Source organism: Pongo abelii, chromosome 12 (genome assembly GCF_028885655.2).
Source record: "Pongo abelii isolate AG06213 chromosome 12, NHGRI_mPonAbe1-v2.0_pri, whole genome shotgun sequence".
Lineage (NCBI taxonomy): Eukaryota > Metazoa > Chordata > Mammalia > Primates > Hominidae > Pongo > Pongo abelii.
Genome location: NC_071997.2, coordinates 37894454 through 37901286, shown reverse-complemented (window position 1 = coordinate 37901286; position 6833 = coordinate 37894454).

Below are 6833 nucleotides of genomic sequence, written 5' to 3'. Positions count from 1 at the left end.
ACTGAGAATTCTGGTAAACAAGTCAGTCTGTAGAAATGTATTGTGTAGCTATTAAAAGGGTGGCCAGTGCAGTAAGTGCACAACTCTGTACTGGAGATGGAGATAGGAGAGGTTTGCAACAGTTTCTGTCTTCCAGGAGATAGGAATATAAAGAACCACCACAACAATGTTTGTTAAACCAATTCGAGAGCCAAAGAGCAAAAAGGCATGCACACACACACACACACATGCACCTGCATACACAACCTATGTTAAATGAATGTATGTGAGTGGTAATAATAATTTTCTTAAAGAAAATGAGCTATTCTGTTTATATCATAAAGAGAGATTAAAGGGAAACAAATAATATTTAAGGTATCTAGCTGTGGATGTATTATAAACACATAGAAATGTAAACATAGACTCATGATTATTGCCATCTTCTTTGTGAGCTTCTATTGACCTAGTCCTGGGCCTGAATTTTTTTACTCTCCTCTCCACCCCCCTATACTCAGAGCATCATGCTTCAGGTTCTGATCCCAGTGTTTCGATACTGGCTGAAGATGGCAATACATTTTAACTTCCAAATGCCTACCTGGATTTTCTTTATGAGATCTTAGTGAATAATAAAGAGAGACATAGAACAAGCTTTTGTCAAGACACTTACTTGTTATGCTACTATCTGAAGGTAATTCCATCCAAAAGACAGACAATGGCAGGAATTCCAAAGGACTAAGCCCTGATATTATTCCCACACATTTTTCTTGCCTCCTGCTCAATCCTTACAAACGGTTCATTTGCAAGGCTCTCCTTGGGTTGTACTAGTGAAGTCACTTCTTTTATTCTCTCTGCATCCACCATCTACCCTTCCAACCCTCCACTTATTCAGGAAGGCTCACTGGATGGACTGCATCATTGAGATCCCTTGCCTTCTGGTTTCTACGTGGTCCAACCTATGGGAAATTAGTAGAAGACTAACTAAGGGGAAGATCAGAGGGAAGAAAATGAGTGAGGCTAGGATCAATATTTCCTTAGGTCCATCCCTGAAGAGTTGCCTTGGGCTGATGAGCCCTTTGATGAAGGTGATTGCTCTTCTCAACATGGTCCTCTTTATAAACTCTCTTCATAAGCTTTCCAATAACTGTTACCTTCTCTCAGCCCCTTGAGACTAAGAGTGGTTACATTTCCACAAACACTAGTTTCAAGCTACTGCACTATCTCTTGAAGTATACCTACTTCCTGCTCACACTATTATAAACAGTGCCTTACTAAACTTACCTCAAATTACCCTAGAGTATGTTATCTGTATCTTGCTAGGGCCCTTACAAATACACTTCTCTTAAACGATGTAGTCTCCGGATCAAAAGGTCTTTGCTTCTCTTATTTTGTAGCTTTGACAATTCCTTAGGAAGTTTAGAGAGCTACTTTATGCTGATGGCTTTAGAGGAGAGTCTGTGAATTACTTCTGTTTGGGTTCCCCTGGGGGAGAAATAACTCTGTAAACAACCACCACAGGACCACTCCAGTGCACTGTCAATCTAAACATCTGCAGGCAAATGAGTGGTAAGCCAATTTTAGAAAGTGCTGAATCTTATGCTTAAAAGGTGAGTGAGTAGATGCAGACAAACACTAAGAATATGTTTCTATTTTCTTATAGACTTTAGTTGGTTCAGAGGTTTAAAGGCAAGTCTTTAGAAATCACTCCCTTAATAACTCAATAGAACTATCTTGTTGACAAAGGTTTAGTGACATCTTGAGTAATGAGGAACCTATAAAAGCTGACTGATCCATCTCTTCTGACAATGTGCATAAGGGAGCTCTGAGAATTCTGCACCATCCATTTTGGCTATTTGCTTGAAGGTGATAGGGCAGGATGGCAATGGGATTTAGCTACAGGTTCCTTAAAACGAGCTAAAGTAAATAAAGTCCCACTACTGGAAATAAGCGATAATGGTGAGGCTTTTATTTCAATTGCCGCCACTGGTGGACTGAGTAACTCTTTGTGGAAGAGTCCATCAAAGGTAGAGACGTTCCTCCTCTGAAAGAATCCTAAGAAAATGAATATGGTGTCTTGGCTAGGTTTTCTGATTATTTATCTTGATAGAAATGATGGCAGAATATGCCAATTAAGTCAGCATGTGGTACAATTTTTTATATGCTTTTCAATTAGGAAATTTATTTTAACCCACCAACATTTTTAGTACTCAGGAAACTTACGGAAGGAATTCCATCATGAATCATTATGGGCAGAATTACATGATAACTACTTTCTAGAATAATAGCATTTTTGGATGGGGTACAGTGGCTCATGTCTGTAATCCCAGCACTTTGGGAGGCCAAGGTGGGCGAATCACTTGAGGTCAGGAGTTGGAGACCAGTCTGGCCAACATGGTGAAACATAGTCGCTACTAAAAATACAAAAATTAGCTGGGCATGGTGTTGGGTGCCTGTAATCCTACTTGGGAGGCTGAGGCAGGAGAATCACCTGAACCCAGGAGGTGGAGTTGCAGTGAGCTGAGATCGCACCACTGCTCTCCAGACTGGGCGGCAGAGTGAGACTCCATCTCAAAAATTAAAAAATAAAAAATAAAATACTAGCACTTTAAAAATAAATCAAGGCACTCTATTTGTGGATAGGCACTGTTGACTTTCGAGTGGCTTGAATGAAATGTTGGATACCTCCTCTACAAACAACACAATATACAAATCAGTGAAAATCCATACAATTTAATTTGATTATCTGAAGAAGATCAGGGAGTTCTTCTACATCAATATTTCCAGTGGGCAATTTGAAGAGACAAACAATCTCAAATATGAGCATTTCACATTGCTCCCTTGAATTCCAGGAAAGTTTTTATTTTGCCATTAAATGTAAAAACCCAGGGCTGGGCGCGGTGGCTCATGCCTGTAATCCTAGCACTTTGCGAGGCCAACGCAGGCAGATCATGGGGTCAGGAGATTGAGACCAACCTGGCAAACACGGTGAAACCCTGTCTCTACTAAAAATACAAAATACAAAAAAAAATCAGCCGGGCATGGTGGCGGGCGCCTGTGGTCCCAGCTACTCGGGAGGCTGAGGCAGGAGAATGCCGTGAACCCGGGAGGCAGAGCTTGCAGAAAGCCGAGATCACACCACTGTATTCCAGCCTGGGCTACAGAGCAAGACTCCGTCTCAAAAAAAAAAAAAAAAAAGAAGCCAGTTTTTCCATAGAGTGATAGAATTTAATGGATGAGCTTGACGAGCTTAATTACAGAAGGGAGAGCTCCAAAATACATGTGAGTACTAAGGTTATGACATCAAGGCTGTAGATTTGATGATGGAAATGTTCAGTTTCATTATTTTAAAAAGGAATCATTTGTGGTAGGCATGGTGTGTGTGTGTGTATGTGAGAATGGATACCTTTATCCACTCATCCATTCATGGACACCGGTTGATTCCCTGTCTTGGCTATTGTGAATAGTGCTACAGTGAGCATGGGAGTGAGAGGTGACAACGTGCTGGCAGTCCTCACAGCCCTCGCTTGCTCTCCGCGTCTCCTCTGCCTGGACTCTCACTTTGGCCGCACTTGAGGAGCCCTTCAGCCCACCGCTGCACTGGGAGCCCCTTTCTGGGCTGGCCAAGGCCTGAGCCGGCTCCCTCAGCTTGCAGGGAGGTGTGGAGGGAGAGACGCGAGCGGGAACCCGGGCTGCGCGGGGAGCCTGCGGGCCAGCTGGAGTTCCGGGTGGGCGTGGGCTTGGCAGGCCCCGCACTGGGAGCAGCCGGCGGGCCGTGCGGCCCCTGGCAATGAGGGGCTTAGCACCCCGGCCAGCGGCTGCGGAGGGTGTACTGGGTCCCCCAGCAGTGCGGCCCACCGTTGCTGCGCTCGATTTCTCGCAGGGCCTTAGCTGCCTTCCTGCGGGGCAGGGCTCGGGACCTGCAGCCCGCCATGCCTGAGCCTCCCACCGCCTCCGTTGGCTCCTGTGCCGCCGGAGCCTCCCCGAGGAGTGCCGCCCCCTGCTCCGGCGCCCAGTCCCATCGACCACCCAAGGGCTGAGGAGTGCGGGCGCATGGCGCAGGGCTGGCAGGCAGCTCCACCTGCAGCCCCGGTGCGGGACCCACTGGGTGAAGCCAGCTGGGCCCCTGAGTCTGGTGGGGACGTGGAGAACCTTGATGTCTAGCTCAGGGATTGTAAAATACACCAATCGGCACTCTGTAGCTAGCTCAATGTTTGTAAACACACCAATCAGCACCCTGTGTCTAGCTCAGGGTTTGTGAATGCACCAATTGACACTGTATCTAGCTACTCTGGTGGGGCCTTGAAGAACCTCTGCGTGGACACTCTGTATCTAGCTAATCTAGTGGGGAGGTGGAGAACCTTTGTGTCTAGCTCAGGGATTGTAAACGCACCAATCAGCGCCCTGTCAAAACAGACCACTGGGCTCTACCAATCAGCAGGATGTGGGTAGGGCCAGATAAGAGACTAAAAGCAGACTGCCCTAGCCAGCAGTGGCAACCCGCTGGGGTCCCTTTCCACACTGTGGAAGCTTTGTTCTTTCGCTCTTTGCAGTAAATCCAGCTGCGCCTCACTGTTTGGGTCCACACTGCCTTTATGAGCTGTAACACTCACCGCGAAGGTCTGCAGCTTCACTCCTGCCTGAGCCAGCGAGACCATGAACCCACCAGAAGGAAGAAACTCCGAACACATCCGAACATCAGAAGGAACAAAAACTACAGACGCGCCACCTTAAGAGCTGTAACACTCACTGCGAGGGTCCGCGGCTTCCTTCTTGAAGTCAGTGAGACCAAGAACCCACCAATTCTGGACACAGGAGCACAGGTGTCTCTTCAAGATTCTGATTTCATTTCCTTTGGATGTATACCCAGCAGTGGGATTTGTGTTCATGAGGTAATTCTATTTTTAGTTTTTGGAGGAATCTGCATACTGTTATCCATAATGGCTGTGCAAATTTACATTCCCACCAACAGTATAAAAGTTTCCCTTTCTCCACACCCTAACACTTGTTACCCTTTGTCGTTTTGGTGATAGCCTTTCCAGCAAGTATGAGGTGACATCACATTTTAGTTTTAATTTGCATTTATCTGATGATAGTGATGTTGAGCATCTTCTTATATACCTATTATCCATTTGTATGTCTTCTTTTGAGAAATAACTATTTAGAGCAATCTTTTAACCAGAAGTGCAGTGATGTTCTCTTTGTGAGGTCAGTATTTCTGACCAGTGGGAGAATGGGAAGAACATTCTAATCATTTAAGGTAGAAATAATACATTTCTGCTGAGAAACAAAGCTAAAATATATATTCCCTGATGTATGGAAACATAGATAAATGACTATTTTTCTTTAACAAAACTGTCTTCCTTGCTCTCTTGTATCGCTCCTTCTTAATAGCCATGGTTCAGGTAGACGCTGATCTGTTGATCTTCCTTTCACATTCCCTCCCTGATCACCCATGAGGCTCCAAGCTCTTCTCCATTTGTTATGTTGACTTAACCAAAAGCAACAAGGTACTTAGCAGTAGAAAATGTCCTAGAATTTATTAGTATCCCTTCTCTTTGGGGAGAATTATGCTCTTAAATTGCATTTTGACCTCTTTAACATATGAACAGCTTTTTCTTTTTTAAAATAAATGAATATTTGGCCTTGTGAAAGAAAAACATAACAGAAATGAAATGGCCTCAGAAACACATGCAGTCATTGGTTTCTCTGCATAATAGATACATCTAGAATTAGCAGAGTGAGTACCTACAGCACTAATTGATGTGTAACCCAAGGAAAGGACAATAGGATTTTTAATTCTAGGGTTTTTCAGTTGGGAGTCTAGGCCATGGAAATAGTGTAGAATTGAGTAATATCACACAAGTATTTCCTCTTGCCTCCCAACTAGAATATGATCATAATCAGAGAACCAAGACAGCAGTCATAGATGCACTAAGGAACCCTAAGAAAAAAATGGGGATTTGATTGGGAATGTGGTTCCATATTAGGTGCTTACTTGGAAATGCTCAATGATTAATTATTATAAGTTTGGACAAGGTCAAGTTTAGCCAAGAACTTCCTCCTAGGAAGAAGAGGAAGGTGTTGGATATGGAGGGTATTTCAAAGAGATGTCTGTTGCTGGGAATCTTACTTTGGCAATCTTTATAGTGTGTATGTGTGTGTGTTTAAATTAGTTGTTACTCAAATGTTGACGTTCATTTTTTGAAACCTAAGTTATTCAGAAAAAGTACCAAGAAGGGAGCAAAAAGAGAAAATCATCTCAAGTCCCACAACTCAGAATAGTCACTGGTAGTTGCATAAACACATGTCTACTTCACCTATCTGTGCATCTGTGCATATTTAAAAGTGGAAGCATAGCTAGCTTGATAGATAAATAAATAGAAAAAAATTAAATCTTATTGGACTATATATATTTCTTTTAGTAAAAATCTGTTGCATTTAATTTTACTTGAAACTGGCAGAAAAAATAGTGCTTGATATTTATAGAAGAAAAATAAATTAATAGGGCATTACAAACAACACTAAACCAGATAAATACTTATTTTTCAAAAAGGGTATTTATTTTTAAGCAATCTATTTAAGGTGCAATATAGTTTAATGAAAAGATATTATAAAACCATATTTCACATTTGTCTGACACCCTCAACGAATGTAAGTTATGTCTTGCTCATGTTTTTAATCTATAACCTAGAATAACGTTTCTCAAACTTTTTGGTCTTTGCACCCCTTTACACTCCTGAAAATTATTGAGAATGAGAGAGAGCTTTTGTTTATACTGCTTATATCTGACTATATTTTCCATATCAGAAGCTTACACAGAACACTTTATATATTTTCATGGACTAATGACAATAAAG